Source organism: Malus sylvestris, chromosome 15 (genome assembly GCF_916048215.2).
Source record: "Malus sylvestris chromosome 15, drMalSylv7.2, whole genome shotgun sequence".
Taxonomy (NCBI): Eukaryota; Viridiplantae; Streptophyta; class Magnoliopsida; order Rosales; family Rosaceae; genus Malus; species Malus sylvestris.
Genome location: NC_062274.1, coordinates 25,184,814 through 25,199,644, shown reverse-complemented (window position 1 = coordinate 25,199,644; position 14,831 = coordinate 25,184,814). Strand labels below are relative to the sequence as shown.

General features: G+C 37.2%; 1 long non-coding RNA gene across 2 annotated transcripts; it reads left to right on the top strand.

Annotated features, from left to right (window-relative positions):
• The first annotated feature begins 9,440 nt into the window (after positions 1–9,440).
• LOC126605007 (uncharacterized) lies at positions 9,441–11,799 on the top strand. 2 transcript variants are annotated; one of them, XR_007616816.1, is made up of 4 exons: positions 9,441–9,694; positions 9,786–9,882; positions 10,051–10,250; positions 11,433–11,799. It is a non-coding gene; the product is annotated as an uncharacterized LOC126605007 (long non-coding RNA). The 2 variants fall into 2 exon arrangements; XR_007616815.1 differs by lacking the exon at positions 11,433–11,799 and having other exon boundaries at positions 10,051–10,669.
• Positions 11,800–14,831: the final 3,032 nt, after the last annotated feature.

The window sequence follows — 14,831 nt, the reverse complement described above, 5'->3', positions numbered from 1 at the left end:
TGCTCTATTTAGCTTTCTTGATCTCTTCGTTGGTCTTTATCAGTTCTGCCATCTTAGACCCCATTTTGTCTTCGCTTTCGTCCCACTCTTTCGATTTGCAGAAGTAGCTTTGCGCTATTCGCTTGTCGTACAGCTCCATACGCTCTTCGCACTTGGGTGTTCGGGAACCTTTGCCTGATCATTTGCCTTCATTGTTTACTTATAGAGCAACCTTTTCCAGGTTTTGTTATTTGTGATCTGTTGCTTCTGCTTTTGTTTTAAGTTGTGAATGTTTTTGTTTGGTGGGAATTCCAATCAAGACATGTTTCAAAATTATAGATAGATTCAAAATTGATGTTCCAAGCTGTACTTTGTTGTCACCGGATCTTTGTTTGAAGAAATGTCCTATATATTACCTTTGTCTAATGTCATCTGTTGGAAGAAAATCTAGTGCACGACCGCCAAACCACGTGTTCATGTGGCCAATAACACAAGTATGATCTTGTTGTTACATGCGGCCAGTTGTATGCAAGAATCTCTTGTTTGGTAGACACCAAAATACACTTTTATAGCTTAGAATTGTTTTACTTTATATCATCCACCCATAGCTAGGTCTTTCTCGACTTCCTTTTTTCTTGAATATTTTGTTTTGTTTTTAGGATATTTAGGAGATTGGTTTGATAGTGTTTTGGAAATATTTTGTGGATGTACTAAATAGAAGATACAAAGCCAAGCAGGAAAAGTAGTACTGGCTTGTAGTTCTGGAGGTTAGCATTTTTTTCCACACCTAATCTTGAGTTTGAATTTATTCCTCACCACTTATCAATTGACAGTACAAATAAGCCAAACTACAAGACATAGTGTCACAAATTTTATTGTATCATAATACTTATTATAATTTGAATGAATCCGTTGAATTTCCTGTACGTGTACATGTTGTAATTCTTTATTTTCAACTAAAATTTGAAATTGAATTCATGAACATGAAAGATTAAAAAAAAAAAAAATTATTATTGCTGTCTCTATTGGGCTTCGAATTGTTTTATTTGAGCTTCCTTCCCTCTGAGATGGTTTTTAGCAAAATTGACCAGTGCTTCGTGACACTGGCTTCTTCAATAGTGCCTCCCCAATCTCCACAAACCTCTTTAGATTCTTCTCCGTCGCTATATCGACCAATGCGTCCTCACCACTCAACGAGTCATCCTATAATTTTCACAATAAACACAATTAAAATAATGTTACTCGTACCAAATTTACTGGTCATTTTGATAACCACAGTAAATGTTTTACCTTTGTTAGAGATGTGGTCAGTAAATTAATTAGATTTGTGGTGAATTTGATTGAATGAACCAGGGATTCAATTTGGATTTGTGGTGAATTTGGTTGAATGAATAAGGGATTTGGTTTTGGATTTTGTGTGAATTTGGTTGAGTTGAACTAAGGATTCGATTTAGATTTGATGGTGAATTTGCGTGGTTGCATCTGGATTGAATCTCTAGATTGCCTACATCCCCTTGGCATGATCAAACCTGATGTAGTTTAGAATGGATTCGGATTTTTAGCGACTGAATGACCACTAAAAAGGAAAGATTTTGTATTTGGGGCTTTGCGGTTGCATCTGCAATATGAACTAGATTGCCTACGTATTCTTGGCAGAATCAAACTGGCATAGTTTACAAATGATTTTGGGATGGCTATGTCGTGTTTTGGACTTTGAATTGGCTTTGTGCCATTTTGGATTTAGAATAGGCTTTGTACCATTTTGAAATTTGAATGATTTTGTATAATTTTTGAGATTTGGTACGACTTTGTGCCATTTGAATTTTGAAGTGTCTTTGTGCCATTTGAGACTTGACTTGGCTTCGTGCCATTTGAGATTTGACGTGGTATCGTGCCATTTGAGACTTGACGCGGCTTCGTGCCATTTAAGACTTGATGTGAATAGGTGCCATTTGAGATTTGACGTGACTTCGTGCCATTTGAGATTTTGATGTGACTTCGTGCCACTTGAGACTTGATGTGGCTTTGTGCCATTTGAAATTTGACATGGCACGAGTCCAAACACTTTTAAACTAGGAAGTACATTGAACTTTTTGCTTTGAGATGGTTCACGTCCAGGGACGGAGCCACCTTGGGCTCAAAGGGGGTGGATGCGCCCACTCAGTTTTTTTTAGCAAACAAAAAAATGTACATGCTTGTGACATTAGTAAGGTGTATAACTTGTTTACTTGCTTGTGACATTAGCATTAACTCTTTCAATTGCAATTGCCAAAGTTGAAAGAGCATTTTTTGCCATGAAATTTTTGAAGAATCGATTGAGAAATCAGATAGGATATCAATAGATGGATGATAACATGGTTATTTTATGTAAAAGAGATATTTGATGGTATTGGTAATTAAGTTGTCATGCAATGCTTTCAAATCATGAACATGCGTCAAGGGGTATTATATTTTGTATGAAAAATCTTATAGATTAATATATAAGTATTTGTTTAGTAAATTCTTTAGTTTTTTATTTTGTGACTTTGTTGCTTAACAATACTCCCATCTATACATATTTCTGGGTTCGTCCTGGTTCACGTCCATAGTATTTGAAGTGATTTGCATCCACGAATTATTGTCGTCAACGTTGCCTTCACACTTTATTTTAAACCATTTTAAACCGGTGTGCCTCTGTCAGGCCGTTGGATTCCTTGCATTTGTTACTCGCCCTATGTTCTAATTCATGGGGTCCAAATTTACATAGTCCACATGAATTTAGATAAGAACTGCGGCTTCATGTGAGTACTTTTCCCAATTAATTTGGAAAGCTTATCAGTAAACTTTTACTTTCTTCTCTCTGTGAACTTTGAACCTTCCATATATGACTTTACGTGGTGGTGTTAAGAAAGATAACCATCCTTCGCTATCTATTTGAGGGTGCGGGAAAGACACTTTCTGATCATTTCGCATCCTATACCAATTATTGTGATCATTTCGCATCCTATACCAATTATTGTGATCATTTCGCATCCTATACCAATTAGGTAATAATTGCAAATGGTGGGGACGTTTCTTATCTTCCCTTTCTCTGGAACTTAACACTTCTTTAATTTGGCAAGCCCACAATTTGTAATTTAAGATTAGTCAAACTCGAATTTGAGAGAATTTCAAAAAAAAAAAAATTAAAATCTTAGTGTAGTCAATTAAAAGATTTTAAAGGATTTTTGTAACTTATGCAAATCCTAGTATAGTCAATTGAGATTTTAATAGACATTTTTAGAGTTTATCCAAATTCAGGTGTATTAAAAAATTAAAGATTTTATAGGATTTTATTAAGTTGTAAATTTTGTAGAATTTGAGAGTAATAAGTATGTATAATTAGGGCTGAAAAAAAATCCCAAAAATCCCAAACCAAACCAAAAAAATCCCGATCCCAAACCAAAATTCCCGAAGTTTTCGGGATGTAATCCCGAACCAAACCGAAATTTTCGGTATGGGATTCGGTATTGCATCTCCATTTTTCGGTATTCCCATACCGAACCGAAAAAAAAAATTATATATATATATATATATTATTTTTTAATTATAAGAATTATTTCAACCGTTGATTATTTTGGATTTAATCTGTGCCGTTGATTTGTTTTTAGGTCATATCCAAATGGTACTCTTTCTTTCCTTTCATTTGTTTCCTCCATCCATCGAAGTGATCTGAGTCTGACTGTCTACCACCACCGGCCCTCATCTCTCATCTAGAAGTGATCTGACTGTCTACCACCACCGGCCTACCACCACACAGCCACCGCGCGCTCTCTCTCTCTCTCTCTCTCTGTCCGCGCTCTGCCTCCAAATATTTCACTCACTTTCGCTCCCGCTCTCTCTCTCTCTCTAGAAGCCGAAAAATACATTCACCAGTAAGCGCTCTCTCTATCTCCATATCTCTGAGCTAACTCTGGTTAGCAACATTTCTAGGTTTTTGAAATTTTTGTTTTGTGCGAATTCTTATTTTCTGGGTAATTTTATTCCAGCTCCGTGCCTTGTTCGAATTCTTATTTTCTGAGATTTATTTTGGCTGTTTGGTCCTCCAGCTCTGGTTCTCCGATCATGCATTTACTTAGATTTGTATTTTTTGTTTTGTTTGGGGTTATCATTTTTGGATTTTTTGTATTTTATGTATATGTTTGGATTTTGGTTGATTTTATTGTGCACTGTGAAAATAAGAAATTGATGGGAAACTCACTGATTATTCCGTCTAATTGATGGGAAACTCACTGTATATGTATATGTTTGGATTTTGGTTGATTTTATGTATATGTTTGGATTTTGGTTGATTTTATTTTGGTTGATTTGATTTTGTTTGGGGTTATCATTTACTTAGATGTATGTTTTACAGCTGTTGGATATTAATCACTTACTTTCTGATGCAGGGTGTTGGATAGATTTGTACACAGATTTGACATGTTCTACTTCACTATTGCTACATCCACTCAGCTGCTCATTTAATCCTACAGCAGCAGCTGCCCAAAATTGTTTTTTGTTGAATCAGGTTAAGCCCATATGGGCTATGGGCTGTTGAATTGACTACACAATTGGACATATTCATTACTGGGCTGGACGGACAGATTCTGGGCATGGCCCAATATTGGTTTTTTGTCCAAAAGCCCAAAACCATTTCGGGATTCCCGATTTGTCCCGAAATCCCGAAACTATTTCGGGATTCCCAAAAATTGGGATTCCCGAAAATTTGGTTTGGGATCGGTATTGAAATTGGGATTCCCAAAAATTTTGGTTTGGGAATCGGGACAAGGGTTTCGGTATGGGATCCTATACCGAACCACCCCTATGTATAATTAAGACCAAATAGAATCCTACCTTACCCCTAGGATTTCACATCCAACGACCTCTGACTCTCTCTTCCTTTCACTGCCTGCCAGCTACTTTGTTTTCTTTATCTTCTTCCTTTCGTGTCTGCATTTTTCCTTCAATTTTCGTTGATGGGTTGCATTATTTCTAAATAAGGATGATGTTGGGTTGCATCATTTCTCATATGTAGTGTTGTTGGGTCCCAATTTTCACATCTCATTTTTTTTCCCGCGCGACGACCAATTCTTGTTCTTTATCATTTTTTCCACTGATTTTTGGGGATTTTTTCTGAGTTTGTTTTCTAATTTCTGGAATGATGGTGTTGATTTCACTGTTTGTAATATTTATTTTGCAATTTTTTTTATCGAAAAGCTGAACAGAGACCTGATGGGTAATGGTGAATTTCCCATGGGTGGCAGTGGCGGTTGGAGTGTAGAAGTGGTGAAGAGCAATGGTTGCTCTCGGCTGTTTGGTGGGTTACCATCCCCATTGTCTTAAAAATCCACCAAAATCATAAACCAAATTAACAGAAATCCTTAAAAATCTATCTAAAAATCCTAAAAAATCCATATGAAATTTGTAAGAGTTTTCAAAAAACAATCAAATCTATTACTTTTAAAGTTTTTTAAAATCCTCCTAAATCCTAGGTTACATTTGGTAAAAGGTGCATCAGGTTGGCCAAATGTAGACCTCCTTTTAACTCTTTTTTTAGGGTCAGCTATTCAATTGTAATAATTGATTCAAATTGAACGATTAAATTTGAAAACATCCAAAGGTAGTTTAATTAAATTAACCAATAAATTCAAAGTATAAATTTAAAACTAACAAATTATTGAGGGGACTATGTTTAGCCCACTCAGTTGAAGATGATATATGAGTACGGCTAACATTATTCATTTAAAAATAATTTTTTTGCAGAGCTATAATTTTGGACGGAACTATATTTAGCTATTTCAGTTGGAGATAGTCTTATGGCATGAATGGATTGATGATAATATCAGATGACGTCATTGGGACATGAAAAATTTACTCTTGAGTTTTTATTTTTTATTTTTTTATTTTAATTTTTTAATTTTTTAATTTTTTTTTGGTAAAACCATTCTGAAGAAAGGAGACAATTTTATTTCAAACACAGAGGCCCACATACAAAATAGTACTAGACACACAACTGGACCTCCCAACTAACCCAACAAAGCTAAAAAAAGAGCCCAGCACTATGGACAAAACAAAAGAAGTTTCTCAGCCCCAGCATCCATGGCCGTAAAATTTTTTCCGATCAACCCAAAACAAATCCTCCAGCCAACGCCAAATCTAATCAAGCAGGTCTGCAGAACCCAGCCACGAAAGCCGTCTTGATCCCCCCCGATTGCTCCAATCGCCCCGATCTTAGCCAGAAATCGGAAGAAGTCCGTGGGAATACCCCGAACGACACTACCAACGAACGCAGACAAGGGAGAAGGAGGTGCTGTATTAAACACCCGAGCCCTTATGTCCACCGGAGCTCTACGCACCCTCTCAAATGATCGCAAAAATTTGCGTTGAAATCTGACTAAAGATTAAAGTGAAAGTATTTGGGAAGATAGACGTCGAGGAGAGACAGCTTGGGTGAATCAGGAAGAACTGGGGGGAAAGTTAACCAAAAACTGAGAAACAAAGAGCAAAAAGAAAAGCTTTCCTCCGACCCTCACCAAAGAAGGGCCTTCGGCAACGATTTTATACAGTGGGGAGTTCACTCACACATATGGTAGGAAAGACTCTCAGGAAGAAAGAAGAACTCTCACATTCTAGAAAAACTATTCCTAATGCAGCATTGGCAGGCCGTGTGAATATGTAATCTTCCAAGAAACCACTCTCTCACATAATTGCCTTTTTATAACGGATATGCATTATATATTCTTGAATGGACATTGCAAGTTGATGCCCATTTCTTAAGTCTTTATTTATTCTTTTCCGTGCAAGCTGATTCAAGCTACATATGATATGAGGTTTAAGTTTTTTTATCATGACTGCAAAATCTTCTAATATTTATAAATTTATTTCTAAATATATAGTAGAGGGTTTAAATTTAATTTATGTTTTATATTAATACCATTTGTTGAAAGATGTTTTATCTTCGACAATGCATTCCCGATCTCTATAAGTCTCATAAAATTCTTCTCCGTTGTTATATCCACTGATGCTTCACCACCGGTCAACCAGTGATCCTATAATTTTTGCACCACTAGGATATTATTAGCATCATCATTCTTACAACCGTAAAATGAAACATAGTGTGTAAATTTTAAAATATTTTTAACCACGTTCATTGAATTTTAGCAAAATGTTTGTTTATTGACTTTTCTTCTATTTGTATAGCTTTTTCGTAAGGGTTTAGTTTCTCGCTCTTTTAATCTAAAAATCGTCAAGCAAAATCAGTGACATTGCCTGAGTAAGCTTGTCATCCATATGTAGACCTAGTTTTTGTGTTTTGAAAAGAGTTTGAAATTGATTTTGGGTTCATAGGTGGTCACTTGCGGTATTTAGTTTTGGGTTTGAATATATTTTTGTTTTATTCGGATATTTTAAATTAGTTTCTGTACATTTGAGTTTGTTTTCCCACAACCCCTTAACTTAGTGTAGCCTTAACCTAATATTGGAACAAAAATCAGTCACATAACTAGGAATTATCTTAGACCATTATGAGGATGGTTAATCACATAGCTAAAACCACCTCGATTAACTATGGCATGCACTAATTGGTCATGATACGAGTGCGAATTCCATATAGACAAATTAAGAAACTATGCAAAAAGCTTATTAGGAGTCGGACTACTTTCTTATTGATAATTGGCTTAGGTTATATGCTCATTCCAATTTGCAAGGTATCATATGAAATCAAATTGAGCCCAACATCTCACATGCGCACGTGATCTCATATCACTTGTATGTAGAAACGTGTTAAAAGTACGAATCAGATAACGCAGAATTAAAGAACCTTACAAAGGCATTGAGCAACTCCCTATTGTTCGCTCCCTAAATCCGCCATGGCGCCTTGCGGGCAAGCCGGGGATTTACTTCACATACGAGATTGGTGGGTGCGGGCGTGCCACTACTAGATGCCGCTAGTAGACGGGATTTGAATGATTGAGGTTGCGCCTGAGTTTGACTTCGAACCAAGAGATTGTGCCATTGAGTGGGAGTTACTCAAATTATGGTTCTTCGTTTGCCTTAAAAATAAGGACTTTACTTATATGGAGAGATAGAACAATATGTAAATGACAAGGTTGCTTGGAAATATAAATGACAGAGGAAAGTGACTAATATTGCAAATTGCTTGTAGATTAAATGACTGAAAGAGGGTCGTACATAAAAGCTACAAATAAGATCGATACTACAAGTGAGTAGCAGAGCTAATAAACAAGAAAGGCAAAGGATGCTTGGCTAAAAATAAATGTCTACAAGGAAGCTGATGAGCTAATTTGAATAGAGTTTTGATTGGTTGTTTTGAGTGTCCATAATCCTTCTCCATCTACTTCCTTATATAGAGGTTTGGAAAAGCCCCTTTGTTGGGATCTTTGTACTTGCCCGAAAGAAGCTTGGGCAGCTTGCATTTCCTTACTTGGGTAGCTTGCATTTCACTTGCCAACTTGCATGGAGAAATAATATTAAAAGGGGAACTTGCATTTCCACCACATGCTTTCATCACATGTTTTCCCACTTGTAATAAACTAACATTAAAAAGAAGCAAGTTGGCTTCTTTCACATGTTCCTTGCCCGAAAGCTTGCTGGTGCCTTTCCATCTACTTGCAATACATGCATGTATCTTGATTAAACAAAGGCTAGACAAACCTCCACCACCCAAACAAATAGGAGAAACAATATTATAGTGTAAAACCTATCCCACTTGCACCAAATATCTCTCCAGATTAGTCTTCTTGCTCATTAATCCTTTAAATACCATTTTTTACCCAAATTGCCCAAATAAGTAAAAATGGGTATATTTTGAGTGCAAACACCTATATTGCAATCTCTCTACTCTAAATGTGCCAACTGAAGCATCTTCCCTTGTCCAAAAATAGAAAATAAAAATATACTCTTAAACATCTATCCCTCTCTTTTCGTCCCTCTCTCTCTTTTGTGAAGTTTGTCTTGGTTTTATAATGGCTTTTTACCTAAAATGATCCTAAAGATTTACATAACTCTTTATTTTGATCTATGAGATTTGAAATCAATAAAAGTAATCTCTAAATTTGTCTAACATCAATTATTTTTCTCCTTTCATAAAAATCCCCATTAAATAAGGTTAAAATAACCAAAATTGAGGGTATTTTTGTCTTTTTGTCATTTTAGTCCTTATTTAATATAATTTTTGTCATTTTGATCCTTATTTAAATTGGGGTAGTTTTGTCATTTCAAATTTCAGTACCAAAGTGATGAATCATGCAAATCTCAGAGACTATTTTAACTAAAAAAAACTTTTTATTATTAAAAAAACTATAAATTGTAAATCTATTCTTGATTTTATCAATCATTTTAATATTTTATTTAATTTTCTACTCTTAAACCGTGCCTTGATCTTGGTTTTGTCATCCCTTTATATTTTTATGTACTTTTCTTTCTTTCTCCATGCCATCTTTTCCTCTCCCCATTAAAACTCCCACGTTAATCACTTTCACTCTCTACCATTTCAACTTCTTTTCTTAGAAAACCATTTCAGATTCAACCACTTTAATCACGCCGCCACCATCACCAACTGCTTAATTTCGTCCCTATATGTCTTCTAGACCCTGAGACGAGGACAGAAAGCGGTTTAGAACTTAACCCGAGGGCGGGGCTCATGACCTCTGTTCGAACTCTGAGGTTTTCCTGAAAAATTCCGCCATACACAGCCAAGGTAAGTCTCGGGATCACCTTGTTTCTCTTCCTTTTGATGTTTTGGTGCAATTCCAGAGTCTGCATGCATGATTGGTAGAGTTTTGGTGCAGATCCAACTCGGCAAGCATTTCCCTAGTTTTTCCGGCGAAACCCGTGACCTTCTAAGCCGTTTCCAGCCAACTCTAGCCACGGTTGGGAACCAAAATGGTATATTTTGAATCCTTGTCTTTCTAGCTTCATTTCGACTACTAGAATGTTGTGTTTGGTTGAGAATTGACCCAAAACATACACAATTAGTATGGTGCTTTCCTTTGTTTTTTTATATTTTAATTTGTGTAATTTTTTTAACAATGTTTTTTGTATTTGCTCCCTCAGGAAATTTGATGTCTCCTCAGTTAAGAGTTTTTGTTTTTTTGTTTGAAATTCTTTGTATATTTATGCACATAAATTCATAAGTTTGAGCTATACTTTGGGAGTACAAGCTTGATGGAACTCTGCTTGTGGGAATGATGATTTAGTTGTGGAGCAACGAAGATGGGATGAACAAAGCTTTCTGAGGAAGATGCAATTGTGCAGTAATGATTATTTTGGAGTGTTTAAATTTATGGATAAAACATGTAAAATTTTTGTTTCAGTTTGTAGGGTGTTTCGTTTTTTATTTTTATATTTGTTTAATATTCAATCGATTGGGCACAATTACAAAATTTGTGGTAAGATGGATGGGAAAGCCTTCTGACAACCTTGTCAGGATAGAGGCACAAAAAAACCATTGTTAGTGCTCAACTCTTTGAGCACTAGACGTCTTATTGTGCCCTTTGACCAAAGGCCACACTCATAGAGGGCACATATACAATTTTGATTGCTGCATTGTTGCTATCGTCAAAGAACACATATATTGGTGTCCTTACAGCTACTCTAAAGGAGATGTCAAATTTTAAACATCAAAATGATAATTGATAGCTTATGTGGTAATTTGACATTTTGTACAATATTTTGCTCCACCCGATATGTTAAATAATGTTATTTAATAAAAAAATTATCTTTTTATGGAGTCCAATGATTAAGGCAACCAATAAAATATTTCAAAAACATAACAACATTTATTTTTTTTATATATATATATATATATATATTATATTAATCTATTAAAATATCATTTAATAAATTGACATTTGCTGTCAAATTTGACAGCAAAAGGCTTTACCTTCAAATGACTCAACGCTACCTAAGAAATTGAAGGCTCGGTTGGAGAGAGTTTGCTGCTATTTTTTACTATTGTATGCCTACGTGTCAATTTTGACATCTCCTTTGGAGATGACCTCAATAGGCACATTTAGAGCATCTCTAAAAGGAGATGTCAAATTTAAAACATAAAATTTGAATTTGACAGCTTATGTGGCATTTTGACATCTTTCAAATTTTTGCTCTCCATCCGGTATGTCAAATTAAACATTATTTTATTACACTATTTTCTTTTCTTTTTATTTTTTTTAAACTATTTATTTTGTTAAACTATTATTTTCTGGGTCTCAACCTTTGAAGGTTAATCAGCCACCACTTTGGCTGTAGACGAAATGGGACTGTTTTGAACTGCAAAAATTGATGGGTTCTCGTCTTCATACTTCACGGATCGCGGTCTTTTCCTCTTGGGTGCTGCGGATTCAAACCAGGACACTAAATTTTCATCACACTATAAAACACACAAAGAACCCAGCTCTGTTTGCTCACTGAAAAACTAATTCAATCCTTTTTCTCAGTCTCTCAACAACCAAACGAAGCATTTGGGGTACCCAGAAAGAAATGAACAAAACCGATAGCTCAGTGAGCTTATAGTACCCACCGGCGACGGACATGGAAGTGATAGAGGAGCAAGAATTCCGAGGGAAAGGCGACGTCAGCTGAGGAACCACACAAGGCGAGTTCGAGATCGGCGACGAAACTCTCGATTTGGCATTGCTGGTAAATTTGTTGTTGGTTTCCCTGGATCCGAACTTAATCGAATCGATGGCTGTAATTTCTTGCTTCATCAGCCCTTGTGGCTGCCTCTTCATCCCGTACAACAACTCCTTGACCCCTATTTCGATTTCGTCCTGATTAGAAGATGCAAATCTGATTAAAAAATTAATAAAAAAATATTTGATGTTGCTGTCAAATTTGACAACAAGGGGGAGAGCTGCCATTCCATGTCATGCCATATCAGATTTGGTTTTTCTGTTGGAAAATATTACAATTATCTTTTTTTACTGGTAACTCCGCCTATGTCTTACATGGCCGGTCCCAAGCCCGGATAAAGGAGGAGGGGGAGGGCGTCAGGTAGTCGACAGCCGGCACTCCATGATCACGTCGAATCCTTATGAAAGTGAATCCAGAACAAAATCGCGCTAAAGCTAGGGCGTCACCCGTAAGTGGCGCGCTGTGTGGCCCGAGCACAGTGATAAGTGAGCAAGGGTCGCTGTATCTCCATCGGCACCCGGATGCAGTGTTAAATGAGCAAGGGGGCCATATAAACTTCTTTTCGAACGACTCCACTCAAAGTTGTTTGGGAGCATATGCTCCTATCAACTTTACCCGGGACACACAAAAGAAGTACTTTGATCCTATTAGACGGGGGAGGGTGAAGAAGCTAGGACAGAAGGGTAGAGTTCAAGAGAGCAAAATGCGTTTAGGAACGTGGAATATAGGAACCTTAACGGGAAAATCTATGGAAGTAGTGGAAGTTATGGTGAGGAGAAGGATAAATATTATGTGCCTACAAGAAACTAAGTGGGTTGGTAGTAAGGCAAAGGATCTAGAAAACTCAGGGTTTAAACTTTGGTATTCGGGCACAAATAGAACGAGAAACGGTGTTGGCATCATCGTGGACAAGACCTTGGTACAAGATGTTGTAGATGTCAAGAGGGTAGGAGATAGAATCATGGCAATCAAGATTGTAATAGGACAAGAACTTATCAATGTGATTAGTGCGTACGCACCTCAAGTAGGGTTGGATACGAGTTCGAAGGAGAAATTTTGGGAAGATCTTGGAGACTTGGTGCAAGGAATTGCTCAGACGGAAAAGTTATTTATAGGAGGAGATTTAAATGGACACGTGGGCAGGGAGACAGGCAACTATGGAGGTTTTCATGGTGGCCATGGTTTTGGGGAGAGAAACGAGGATGGGGAAGCTATCTTGGATTTTGCAATGGCATATGATGTCTTCTTAGCCAACACCTTCTTTAAGAAGAGAGAAGAACATGTGATCACCTACAAGAGTGGGTCGTCAAAAACACAAATAGATTTTCTTCTAATGAGGAAAGGGGATCGTATAATTTGTAAGGATTGCAAAGTTATACCAGGAGAGAGCGTGACTAATCAACATCGCTTGTTGGTGATGGATGTACATATCAAAAGAGTAAGACAAAAGAACAAGACTTGGAAGTGCCCAAGGACTAGATGGTGGAATCTAAAAGAAGAAAAACAAGCAATTTTCAAAGAGAAGGTAATCACCCAATGTGTGTGGGATAGAGAGGGGGAAGCTAGCCAAATGTGGGATTCCATGGCTAGTTGTATCCGAAAAGTAGCAAAAGAGGTATTAGGAGAGTCCAAGGGCTTTGCCCCACACCAAAAGGAATCTTGGTGGTGGAATAAGGAGGTACAAACAAAGGTGAAGGCTAAGAACGAATGTTGTAAAGCCTTATACAAGGAAAGGACCGATGAAAATGGTGAAAGGTATAGAAAAGCGAAGCAAGAGGCGAAGAAAGCTGTCAGAGAAGCTAAGTTAGCGGCTTACGACGATATGTATAAACGACTAGATACCAAAGAAGGAGAGTTGGATATCTATAAACTATCTAGAGCAAGGGAAAAGAAGACAAGGGACCTAAACCAAGTGAGGTGCATCAAGGATGAGGATGGAAAGGTTCTTGCTACAGAGAACGCGGTTAAAGACAGATGGAGAGGTTATTTTCATAATCTTTTCAATGAAGGACATGAAATGAGTGCTTCTTTAGGGGAGTTGAGTAACTCAGAAGAGTGTAGAAACTACTCTTTTTATCGTCGAATCCGGAAGGAAGAAGTGGTTGTAGCTTTGAAGAAGATGAAGCATAAAAAAGCAATAGGCCCAGACGATATACCAATCGAAGTGTGGAAACTTTTGGGAGAGACAGGTATAACATGGCTCACTGACCTTTTCAATAGGATTTTGAAAACGAAGAAGATGCCAAATGAGTGGCGAACGAGCACTTTGGTGCCTATCTACAAGAATAAGGGCGACGTACAAAATTGCATGAACTATAGGGGTATTAAGCTAATGAGTCATACAATGAAGCTCTGGGAGAGAGTCATTGAGCATAGATTGAGGCAAGAGACACGGGTTTCGGACAACCAATTCGGGTTCATGCCAGGGCGCTCAACCATGGAGGCAATCTATCTCTTACGAAGATTGATGGAAAGATATAGAGATGGGAAAAAGGATTTACACATGGTCTTTATAGATTTGGAAAAAGCGTATGATAGGGTCCCAAGAGACATTCTTTGGAGGATTTTAGAGAAGAAAGGAGTACGAGTAGCATATATCCAAGCTATAAAGGATATGTATGAAGGAGCAAAGACTGCCGTAAGAACTCATGAAGGACAAACCGAAAGCTTTCCCATAACTGTAGGATTACATCAAGGCTCATCCTTAAGTCCTTACCTTTTTGCATTGGTAATGGATGAGTTAACAGGACATATTCAAGATGATATTCCTTGGTGTATGCTTTTCGCAGACGATATAGTGTTGATAGATGAAACTCAGGAAGGGGTAAATGCAAAGCTTAACCTTTGGAGAGAAGTGTTGAAATCTAAAGGTCTTCGCCTAAGCCGATCAAAGACAGAATATATGGAGTGCAAGTTCAGTGCAAATGGAGGCCAAAACGAGTTAGGGGTGAGGATCGAAGATCAAGAAATACCAAAGAGCGACCGTTTTCGTTACCTAGGATCTATCTTGCAAAAGAACGGAGAATTAGATGGAGATCTCAACCATAGAATACAAGCTGGATGGATGAAGTGGAAGAGTGCATCCGGCGTGTTATGTGACCGCCGTATGCCACTGAAGCTCAAGGGAAAATTTTATAGGACGGCAATAAGGCCGGCGATGCTGTATGGCACAGAATGTTGGGCGGTGAAACATCAACACGTAC